The following is a 12,808-nucleotide window of genomic DNA, read 5'->3' as shown; positions in this document are numbered from 1 at the left end:
CTCTTTCTTTGTGTTTTGCAGAATGCAGCACACATAGAAAGAGGGAAAACAGGGAGTTACAGAGGCTTATCCTTTTTGTGCATTCCCAGGTTTACAAGGTGTTGTGAATCAGAGAATGAGTCAAAAATCATGGGAGTTGTGTGCAGGGGCGGCTCCTCCACTAAGGCGGAGGAGCTTCGCCCCACATCTTTTCAGCAGTGTAAGGAAAAGGAAAATGATAATAACTCAATGTTATTATCATTTTATTTTTACCTTTGTGACAGCTTTGCAGGCGGGGTGGGGCTGCTCTGCTGACAGAGCAGGGGAGGAGTGGTTTACCACCAAACATTCATGCTCACTAAGCATGTTCTCCAACTGGGCTGCTTTACAGCTTTGGTGGAGAACATGCCAGGCTCACATTCCCAGGCTGAGCACCGAACCATGGCGCTGAGACCAATCACAATGCGGGGAGCCTGGGTGCTCCCTGTTCTGGTGCGAAGGGACGAGGGGAGACGCAACGAGGAGGATGTGGTGAGGAGGTAAGTGAAATTTTATTTTTATTTACCCCCTTACTGTCCCCTCCCACCTCGCCACCTCCTTTCCGTACCAGCCGCCACTGGTTGTGTGGAAGCACCCATGCAACGCTGATGGATTGCCTACCCAGGGCAGAGTAACGCAATACAGCGATTTGCACTGCATTGCATTACTCTATATTTTTGGAACCACTCAAAGCCACAAAAAGTGGCTTTACATTACTTCAAAAATTTGACTTAAGGTTTGCGTCGCTCTGGCACCACGTTGCATGCTTCAAGTGTGACACAAACCAGGTCATGAATAGGGCCCTAGGTTTTTTAGAGTGTAGTGTGTCCTGGGAGGAGAGAACACACTTCACAAAAGAAAATTGAGCAAAATGGCAGATTTGCTATTTGTGCAAATTTATGTAATTTTTCCAAAATATTCCTAAACTTTTCATAGTTTTGCAAAAAGAAATTCCACAAGGGGAAATTACACACATTTTGCACACCCCTGATCTTTCCACTTCGTTAGCGGTATTTGTGCTTGTTATGGCATTAGTGCCCACTGACAGTTGGGCACAAATAAGGCTTGCTTGTATCTGGCACTTGTTGCTGCCACCATACATTTGCTGGTGATCTCACTTAACGCAAAACAAGGAAAATAAAGTTAGTAATGTGTAAAAAACTGTCACAGACGCTGTTTGCATTTGTTATTTCCTATTTCTTATCACAATCATCTCCACACTCCGAGATTAAAGACACTGAAAGGACCCTGCACTAACGCCATTTACACAGGATGACTTTTCATAGTATTAGCAATTGGCTCTAAGTGGCCCTTAAAATGAACAGTAAGAATCCCATTCCCCGCAAAATATATATCACACAGTAGAATACGCGCAGCTCTGCTTTTTCGATTGTGGAATCAAACTGTGCAATCCTGCTGCTCTGTCATCCCATCGAAGGGTTAGTCTGTCTTCCATGCCTGTTCCTTGTTAAGTTTTCAAGGCTTGTAAAGATGATAGGTGAAGCAGTACAGAGAAGGATTTCTTCTGCGACCTGTGATACGCTGCAGAGAGACTGTTCACCCCTAACGATCCGACCCAGTGTTTCTCAAAACGCCAGTGCATAATCCATTTGTAGATAAGGTTAATACAAAAGAGAATCATGCCACAGATGTGGATTAGGAGAGGGGATGTGGGGGCATATTAACAAGGAACAGGGAAAATTAACGCTAAGGGTGCTTAGCGTGAATTTTTTTAACGCCCGCTATCGCTGGATAATATCGCCTGGTTATTGCGTTATTAACAACGCTAACCGCCTAGGCGATAAAAAATCCAGCGATAGCGGCATTTTGGGAGGTTATCGCTGGTAATGCAGCGATAAAACTACAAGGATAGGGACATCCTTGTTGATAGCCCATGGTGGATTTAGCCATGTAATCCACCTCCCATAGGATTACATGGCTAAGTCTGAAAATTAGCAGACGTAAAAAAGCGCTGCTTTTTTTTGTTTCTAACAGGGTTAGCGTGAAGCTTGATAATAGGAGAAATGTCGCTTAGCGACATTTCTCCTAATATTTTGCTCTGGAACGCCCACTTTGCATCTCATTAGAGATGCAAAGGGAAGCGTAGTGAAAAAGGGTGCTAACATGCGATTGATTTTGCATGTTAGCACCCTGTTGTTGATAGGGCGATATTTTTATCTCCGCTTCTTTGGCTTTTAAAGCCAAGAAAGCGGAGATAAAGCCCTTGTTAATATGCCCCGTGGTCCGTCGGCTAGACTGCCGATGTTGGTGCTGGAAACCAGGGTTCGGGCCTCGGGGTAGTGTCCACATCCTTTGATTCTAGGCAAATCGCTTTATCTCCCCCTGCCTGAATGTGTAATGTAAATACGGTGCTCGTGTAAAGCGCTCCAATACCTTCGGGTCGAGTTCGCGCTATATAAATATGCAACAAAACAAAGATGCAGCTGATGCTATCTGATTGCAATGAGACCTCCATACCAATGTGAATTACATTTTACCGTGAGGAGTCCATCTTAGAAATATGCACCCTATGTTACAAATTAAGTGTTGCTGTGAATTATGTAAGGATAAAGAAGGCTTAAAAGTACAATACTGACAGTGCTGGTACTGAAGAAGCCTCTGGGTACCATTTAGTGGTGGTGTCAAATTACAGTGAAAAGGCCCAAACAAGGGCTTTTTCCAGAATAATTGTAGCGCTCGTTTGGCTATGTTATACTTTGCTTGAAGCACTGGACTACACTATTAATTATTAAAAGTTTGCACTGATTAATGGATACCAATTTATTGTTTGATTTGAGATATTATAGTTTCTTTATCAAGGTGCATAAAGCTGCTCCACGGTGTTATGGTATTATAAAGGTTGTCATACAGAATTTGAGAGAACTATTAGATAGTTCACAGAAGCTGATGTTCCACCGATGCAGGTATTTGGGGCCATATTATCAAGACCGGCGATAACATTATCGCCACTTTAGCGGCAGGAAACTGCCGCTAAAGCGGCGATAATGCGCTTGATAATATGCCCTTGTGAATTCCCATAGAAGCCCAGGTTCACACCAAATGTAAACTCTGAGTTGCATTGCTCTTTCACCTCGTTGCATGGCACAAGCGCGGGGCAACTGATTGATACATTTGCCCAAAGTGCTTAGTGCTACAACTCACTAGTCCCCTTTCTTGCAGTTCATCAAGCTACAATATTTGAAGCGTGGTAATTTATGAAAGTGCACCTATGCTAATGAGGTTAGTATTATGGCCATCATCTCTGAGCCATGGGGTATTTGTCAGGGAATGGAATTGGACCTTTTGAAAACACTAAATAATGTTTAAACAGGAAAAAAGACAACTTATGAAACTAAGAGGGGTCCTAATATGTATAGGGCACACTTTCCTTGTTTGCACCAAGGTGCACCTTCAAAAAGGTGCGCCGTGCGGAAACAGGAAAAACGCGCCCTATTAGGTTGATTGCACTGCCCTTAAGGCAGTCCCGAACTTGCACTGACTTGGGGGCAGCCCATTCAAGTGAAATAGAGAGCAGCTGCTTCAAAACTGCTTCATGTTTCACAGAGGGAAGAGAGACCCCCTTGCAGGCGGGTGCAGTGAGGGACTGCACCTCTCTGCAAGGGGATGTTGGGGGTCCATAGGACTCCCTTGAGCCCCTCCAGAGGGCTGCCATCAGGTGGTGCCACCTTTTTGTGGCACACTGTCAGTGTGCCTCCTAACACCTACTTCACCTTTGCATCCACGTCCATAGGTGCAGAGGTAAGTAGAGTACTGCTGGAGCGGGTAGTACAAAATGTTGTATACCCCCCCATTCTGCATGTTTTTATTAATCTGAATAATCAACTAATAGTAATCTTATTAATTTGTTTGCAGTGAAAGACTTATCAATTATATTAACAAAAGAATTACACGTGGGAATTGCACTTTGCATGGCTAAACTAATTGTAAACTAACATATGTACGCATACTAATAGTAGAAAAGTAGAATATTGCATGATATATGTTGCTTTTGTGATGTAATTGTAAGTTTCGCATCATTGAGTGAGTATAAACGCTTTGGATGTTGCTATTCTGCTAGATAATTACTTACACATCAGGGTGTTAGTGAGGGTTTAACATTTTATTAGCCATTTCCATGTTTTAATTACGTTTTTGTGTTTGTTTTGCTTAAGTTGACCATTTCGGCCTAATCCAAAATGGCTGAACGAGACGTTTAACATGACTGCTCCTGACACGTGAGGTTCTGAGTGAAGTGGGCATGCATCACCGCCAGCAACAATGGCCTAGTCCTGACCCCAGGAGCTGATGTTCTTATCAAGGACACTCTGGGAGCTTCGCCAACGACAATACAAAGGATGTTCTTATCAAGGACACTCTGGGAGCTTCGCCAACGACAATACAAAGGACTGTCTTAAAACCGGAACCAGAAAGTGCGATGACTTCATTTTGCGGACTATGTGAGAACTTTACCGGATGACCCCATGTCCACCAATGGGGATAGTTGAAACCCTAAATCTTGATACATTTTGACATTAATTTCATTATAAAAGTAGGTAGGTGAATGGACAACAAAAAACTCTCTTCTTTGCCGAACTCGATTTCCTGACGTTATGCTGACGGAGAGGACGGTGACACTGCTGGACTGCTGTTATCCTGAATCTTTGAGAGACTGAATTGCGGCCTGACTTTGATGAATTTAAAGTTTTTCCATGACTTGACTGACTTAGAGGACGACTATTAGCCAGATTAGATAAATATGAAGTTTTGCGGTTTTGATTGATGATTTCTAACAATTAGCAATTTTGTTAGATAAACAATATTTGATTAATTGATCAATGTGTTGTCGATTATTTGAAGAAGAAAGCTAGGATAATGAGTAGTGTATAGATAAATGAATGGTTTCGCTAAACTACAAAACAACTAAATGATTCATCTCCTAATGAGGGGAATTTCACAATGAATGTTTTGAGTGAATTTGCTATTGTGGTATTTGGTCTGTAATGAAGGGGGAATTTGATGTTCCACGCTGCAACAGTTTTTCTGGTAGCAGAGTTATGGTTTTTATTGTTTTGGTTTGGTGATTATTGCTTGTAAATTGCTTATTGATTATTGGTTATTGATATTGGTTTATGTACTAACATGGTGGTGTTTTTATGTCGTTACTAACAGAATTGTAAATTTCGAAACAAAACTTACCGAGAGGATTTTGTAAAGGAGGGGTAGACAGGAGCAGGAGCTGCCGCAGCGGCTGCTGACATCAGAACGACCGCGCTGGGATTGGACAGTCAGTCAGAAACGTAAAACGCTCCGGATTGGTGCATTAGTGTGTGACGCGCTAGGAGTGGAGAAGTACAGGGTGATGTAGACGCTCCGTATTGGTGCGTTAGTGTGAGTCGCGCTGGGATTAGAGAATTGCAAAAGTGACATAGACGCTCCGTATTGGTGCGTTAGTGTGAGTCGCGCTACGATTGGACAGAATAGCGGTACAGTTGTAAGGAGAGACTAGTGATACACGAAAGACAGGAAAATGTATTACGATCCACCAGAAAAGGAGAAAAAGTCTTGGTTTGGTAGAAATAAGAAGTGGTTTAAAAAGGACAAACCGATTGTAACTAGGGAAGGACAGTTACTTCCGCCACCAAAAACCCCTGCATCCTTCATGGTTGCGAAATATGGATATCATACCTGTATTTGGTTAGATAATTGGGTCAAGTATACCGAAAAGGACAGAGTGTTGGCTTTTCCTGAACATGGTTCATTTAATTTGGCAGTTTTGAGAAATTTAAGAGAGAAAATGATGAATTTAGAACCAAGACCTAGACCGACTCAATTTGAGACATTAACGGAGTGGGAAGATGAGATGCATGACCGAGAAAGACAGAGCAATGGCAGAGGATATAGGTACATGTTTGGTAGACCCTCCGGGTGAGCAGTGCGCTATGCCTATGATTGATTGATTGATAGATTATACGGACATGAGACGCATGATGATCGAATGAGAAGATGGCGGAATGCGAGTATGACTGAGGGTTTGTTTCCCGTAAGAACTGCAGGAGAGAATGAAGGAAGAAAGTGTGTAGAAAAGAGGCATAATGTAGAACCGAGAGGGTATGGAGTGAATGAATCAGAAGATGATGTTCTTGATGACATGTTCTATAAAAATCCACCTCCATACCGACAAGAACCAGAAATATTAACCCCAAGTGCCCCAATGAAAGAAACAGTAAAAACGGAACCAGAGTTCCAGGATTTGGGAAGAAACAATTCCATTAGAGAGGTAGAGAAGAAGCCCGGAGGTAAAATAATTGATGAAAATTCAGCAGAACTAGCAAAAACGACCCTAGAATTAACAGAGAAAATAAGAGAATGGACTAAAAATCTGGAAGCGGTAACCGTTCCAGTAACGATAGGTCCAGTAATGCCCATTTTTGATAAACAGAAAGATAGTGAACATTGTTTGACGGTCCCTTATAAAAGTAATAAACCGGTTGAACAGCCAAGGATGAGTCAGAATGAGAATCTATGGAGACAGACAATAAGTATGATGGAACCGAATTTTTCAAATAACCAGTTTGTAGGTCAAAACTGTGCAGAAAGGCGTATGACAATAGTGGAGTCAATATCAGAAACACAAAAGGATTTTGGAGAAGGAAATGTAGAGAAGCCAGTAGGGCCCTCTACAGAGGAATTAAGTGAATGGTTGAGAAGCTTGCAGAAGAAATACAAAGAATCTCAGTCAATAGATGTGGCCAAACTACGAATGGTACTGGAAGAATTAATAGTAGGAACTATCCCTACGGAAAAATTTATAACTTACCAAGATGAGGAGTTGTTATTTCTGTGTAAAAGCGTAACATGGAGAGCAAAAAGTCTCCATGAAAGATTAGAAGAAATGGCGAATGAAATGGGTATTGATATTGAAAAGGTAAAAGCACTACAGAAACCCTATTGAGTAGATTTCACTGAAAAAGACATTGAAAACATGAATACCTCAGGACGAATAGGTCAGATTAAAGAGATAATTATTTTGTTAAGGAAATGGGGAGATGTGGACAAATGGAAGAGTAGATGGTATCGTAAACGAGATGAAGTTTCAGACAAAACTTTTTCAGCTTTCCCTGTTAGAGAGAAAGAGAAGGTTGTGACAGAAGGCCCTATGAGAGAGATTCCAGGAGGAGGATATGTACATGTCCCATGGACAAGACAGGATATTTTGTCATTTACGAATGACTTCCCTCGACTACGTGAAAAACCCGTTGAGTGGTATAGACAGGTGGACAGATTTGTGAAACTATCCAAAGTATTGTGGATTGATCTGAATAGCTTGTTTGACATAATAGTACCAGCAGATCTATGGACAGAATGTAAAATAGTAATAGATTGGCCGACACAGGAATACCCAAGGGATCCAAAAACAGGGGCTCCAGACCCCGAGGTCATGAAGAAATATGAGCAGGTCATGGCATTTTTGAAAAACAAGGTACCTCCTAAAGAGACAGACTGGGTAAAAATTGACAGAACACATCAGGAAAGCAAAGAATCGGTACATGCCTATTATGAGAGGTTAATCCTGGCCTTTAAACAATTTAGTGGAGATGAAAATCTAAGTGAAAAGGATTTGAGTCATTTTTTATACAGATTTGTATATGGTCTTCGTCCAGAAATTAGTGGGATGATAAAGCAGCATACCGTAGATTGGCAAAATAAGAAAATAGATGAAGTACTGAGACATGCTAAATATTTCAGTGATGAGATTGAAGCAAATCGGCGAAAATTGAAAGAAAAGGCTATGTGGGCACAAGTAAAGGTAGCAGAGAGACAGGAAGCTCAATTAGCGGAACAAGCTGGGTCAAGACAAAAATGTAATCCTGGGAAAAATAAAGGAAATATCGAGGAAGCTAAAAAGAAATGTCCGTGTCATAATTGCGGTAGGATAGGGCATTGGAAATCCGAGTGTAAATTTCCTCAAGTACTAAGATGAAAATGCATCATTGAATCCACAGGTGCAGAATGAGGTGAGTGGTCAACAGCAGCGACAACAGCAGGTTGTAACACAACAGAATCAGGTGCCAAAACCACCTTTTCCACAAAACAAAAATTGCCAGAAGTATAGTAAAGAGAATGGATTCTACAACGAAGAACAGGTAAATAAGCCGCCACGCGCTAGCGCTGCTTCGCAGTATTGGCTGCAACGCGATGAAAGCGATTCAGAAGATGGTTATTGACGGTGCCGAAGGGAGGAAAAAGAGTGCGTGCTTGGTGCAACTCTAGAAGTAGACTAGCCAGGCCCATTTGTAGATGGAAAAGTTAATAATGAAAATATTACTTTCCTTGTTGATACTGGTGCTACTCGATCAACTGTTAAATCAGCGGATGTCAAGAATCTTCCTCTCTCGGATGAAACGATCCAAGTAGTTGGTGTATCCAACAGACAGATTAAAACTTACCTTACAGAACCAGTGAAAGTTAGTATAGGGAAGTTCTCTGAAATGCACCGGTTTGTCGTGTGCAACACCAGTCCTGTGAACTTGTTAGGTAGAGATTTATTGTGCAAGATGAACTGCACCATATTTTGTACTCCAGATGGAATAGCCTTTGAAACACCAGATGATGATATGCTGTATAAAATGACAATGGCAAACAGGGAGAAAGAGGTTACAGGAACCTATGCTGTATTTAACCCTGACGAATTACCAAAAGAATTAAAACAATCGGTTAAAGCAGAAGTGTGGGATTTCACAGGAGAAGATGCAGGATTGATGAGAAATGTAGATCCAGTAAAAATAACAGTAAAAGAAGGAGTAAATTACCCAAATGTCCCTCAATATAAATTGACACCTGAAATAATTGAAGGAGTTACTCCTGTGATTGAGAAAATGATCAAACAAGGAATTTTGAGAGATATAATGAGTAGCCCATGTAATTCACCAATAATGGGACTGAAAAAGCCTAGTGGGAAGTTCAGGATAGTGCAAGATCTGAGAAAGATAAACAAAATTGTTGTACCATGTTGTCCCATTATACCGAATCCATCTGTGATTTTACATCAGATCCCTCATGATGCAGAATGGTATACAGTGATTGATCTGTGCCATGCTTTCTTTTCCATCCCATTACACCATGACAGTCAGCAGATTTTTGCATTTCGTTTCGGTGAGCGTATTTTGGCATGGTGCCGAATTCCACAGGGGTATACAGAAAGCCCCTCAATATTTAATCAGCTATTGAAGAAGTCTTTGGAAAGTCTAGAAATGCCTGAAAATTCTGTGTTGGTTCAATACATCGATGACCTGCTTGTGGCATCGACAACTCGTGAAGCTTGTGAGGTAGACACAGTAGCCTTGCTGAATCACTTAGCAGATGGAGGACTAAAAGTGTCACCATCAAAATTACAATTTTGTAAGAAGGAAGTACAATATCTAGGACATAACATTGAAAAAAGACTGAGAAGAATAACCATAGACAGAATCAGGATCATAAAGAGAATGAGTCCACCAATGACCCAAAGAGAAGTGAGAATGTTTCTGGGAATGGTTGGATATTTTTGTTAGTGGATTAGCAATTTCTCATTGCTTGCAAAACCTTTGGTACGATTGACAAGAAGTGATGTGAGAGATCCAATTGATTTGAACAAAGAGGAATTGACAGCATTCAAAAGATTGAGAAAAGGATTGTGTGAAGCAGCTGCATTAGGAATGCCTGATTATGAGAAGGAGTTTGAGTTGTATTGCAGTGAGAGAAATGGATGTGCACTCTCTGTTCTAGTGCAGAAGCATGGAAAACTGAGGAAACCAATTGCACATTTTTCATCCATGTTGGACCCAGTAGCTGTAGCCCTTCCTGGGTGTTTGAAAGCAGTAGCTGTTATATGTCGAAGTTTGGAACAGAGTGAGGGAATTGTGATGGGATATCCTGTGAAAGTGTTTATACCCCATGATGTGGTACCCCATGATGTGGCGATCCTTTTAACAAGAAGTCGTACTCAGTATATGACACACAGTCGGCTGACTAAGTATGAAAAGGTCATATTGGGTGCAACGAATGTGAGTCTTGTGAGATGTGTGAATGCGAATCCTTCAACACTGTTGCCAGATGTAGAGAATGTTGAAGTAAGAGATGAAGCAGATCATGATTGTTTGGAAGTACTTGATTTTTGTACAAAACCACGACCTGACATAAAAGATGAACCCTTACCAGAAAATGATTATGTCATGTTCGTTGATGGATCTTGTTTGTGCTGAGTGCAGCATATGCGGTATGTACAGTTGCAGCAGTGATGGAAGCATCCTATTTGAAAGGAATAAGATCAGCCCAAGTAGCTGAACTTGTTGCCTTGACAAGAGCATGCCAAATTGGGAAAAGTGTGAGAGTGACTGTGATAACTGATAGCCAGTATGGCTATGGGGTAGTCAATGACTTCGGCCATTTATGGCTGCAGAGAGGTTTTCTAACCTCAAGTGGAACTCCTATTAGGAATGCTGAAGTGGTTGGAAAGTTGCTTGAGGCGATACAGCTGCCTAGGCAATTGGCTGTTGTAAAATGTGCTGCCCATAGTTGCAGTGGTGATTACATTGCCACTGGTAACAAATTCGCAAATGACATGGCGCAATACTATGCACGAAATCAGAATTCAATCAATCGGGCAAAGGAAAAGGAGTTGATTTCTTGTTTCCCAATGTTTACTAACACTGTGGGAACATGGGAAGAAGTAAGACAATTGCAGGAAGAAGCAGGAGAGGAAGAAATAAAACAGTGGGTAAAAGCAGGATGTGCACCAAGAGAGAAAGATCATGTGTGGGTCTATCGAGATGGAAGACCAGTTATGCCTGATAGCATGATGTCTGCCATGGCATGGATGTATCATGGACAGGGACACATAGGGAGAGACGCTATGATTAGGTCCTTTAACACAGACTTGGTATAATGCAAAATTCAGACTTGTAGCAGAAAGTCTTTGTCAGAGATGTCTAATTTGTCAGCAATACAATCCAGGAAGAAAGACAGTAGTGAGTCTAGGAACAATAGGTCGAGAAGGAGGGCCTTTTACCAGAATGCAAGTGGATTTCATTGAAATGCCTCCTTGTAACAGGTTGAGGTATGTTTTGGTTATGGTATGTCTATTTTCCAGGTGGGTAGAGGCGTTCCCAACAAGAAGAAATGATGGAATGACAGTGGCAAAATTACTTTTGAGGGAATTTATTCCCAGATTTGGGTTCCCAGTGACAATTGAATCAGACCGAGGAGGACATTTCCATAATGAGATCATAAAACTGATATGTGAAGCATTGAATGTACGACACAAACTGCATTGTGCCTATCGACCAGAGGCTTCTGGTGTAGTAGAACAAATGAATGGTACTATCAAAAACAGGATAGGGAACATGTGTTTAGCCACAGGTATGAAATGGCCTGATGTCTTGCCTCTAGTACTCATGACTATTAGAACAATTCCAGACAGAACTACAGGGTTGAGTCCACATGAAATCATCATGGGACGAGCCATGCGTCATGTTTTTATACCAGTCAACAAGCTGATGACTATAACTGATGACATGGTGTTGGAATACTGTAAAAGCCTGGCTGACGCAGTTCATTCTGTGTTTCATCAGGTTGGAGCGGATGCCACCACTCTTGAAAAGAAGCCAGCCCATGATCTAAGCCCAGGGGACTGGGTAAGGATAAAAGTCCACAGAAGAAGAAACTGTTTGGTTCCCAGGTGGGGAAAACCAAGACAAATCATCTTGACCACAACAACAGCTGTGAAGTGTGCTGGATTGAAGAACTGGATCCATGCAAGCCATACTTTGAGAATTCCAAATCCATTCGACAACAAAGAAAAGGAGTATTTTGACGAATCAGAATCCAGTACTGAGTCGGATGACGGAGAGCCAAAAGACAAAGAAAACCCTGAAAGGGGGGAAACAGAGCCGAGTTTAACTTTAGTCCCCAGAAGTAATTCCCTGAGGAGAAGGTTACAGATTTCTGATACCAGTTCAGACTCAGAGACAGAACAAAGAGAACACTCTTCCAGGAAAGAACAAGGGAAGAACAAAGAAAAGGACAGTGGAGAGACAATAAAAGAGATTCATGAGAAAGAAGTGCCAGATGAAAGATTGAGAGACATTCCACCTGAAATAACACACTTAGATGAACAGGTGCCAGATACAGAGAGAGAGGGAAAGATTATTGCGGAAGACCCCCGAGGAGGTGTAGGGAACTCCAACATCCAGTTAGAAGCAGGGACAAGTAGTCAGCTGGAAGATTGCGTGCCGGAGATTCGAGGAGGGACAGACGTAGGGAAAACAAAAGAAGTGGTGGAAAAAGAAACTGTTGAAAGTAAAAAGCAAGTCAAAACAGAGTCAGAGGAAAGCGAAGATGAAGTACCAGAAGGCCGAGTTCTGAGAAAGAGAGCTTGGAGGACTGAAAAGAACGATAAAGGGAGTAAATTGAAAAGAGCAGCAAAAGATGATGTTTGGCCGAATAAAATAAAAAGATTGAGATATCGACTGACACTTGTAAATTCGCCAAGGGCTGAACAGGTGAATGAAGTGATGAGTCAGGAGAAATCTAAGGAAGAAGAAACAATTGTGGTTAAAGAAAGCAAAAGAACAAGGAAACCTAACCAGAAGTATAAATCACCGGAATGGACATATGTGGCCCTGCCTGAAGTAAAAGAAGAGGCAGATAGCCAAGGAAATCCAGAGGTGGTTGTACCAGAAGTGGTTGAGGAAGACGAAGAATCGAAAATCCTGAGAGTTATCTTGTCCGATACTGGAGAAGAAGCGGATGT

The sequence above is a fragment of the Triturus cristatus genome, chromosome 5_1 (assembly GCF_964204655.1).
Source record: "Triturus cristatus chromosome 5_1, aTriCri1.1, whole genome shotgun sequence".
In the NCBI taxonomy this organism is placed as follows: domain Eukaryota; kingdom Metazoa; phylum Chordata; class Amphibia; order Caudata; family Salamandridae; genus Triturus; species Triturus cristatus.
The sequence above is the reverse complement of the archived record's forward strand: the minus strand, read 5'-3'. Positions refer to the sequence as shown.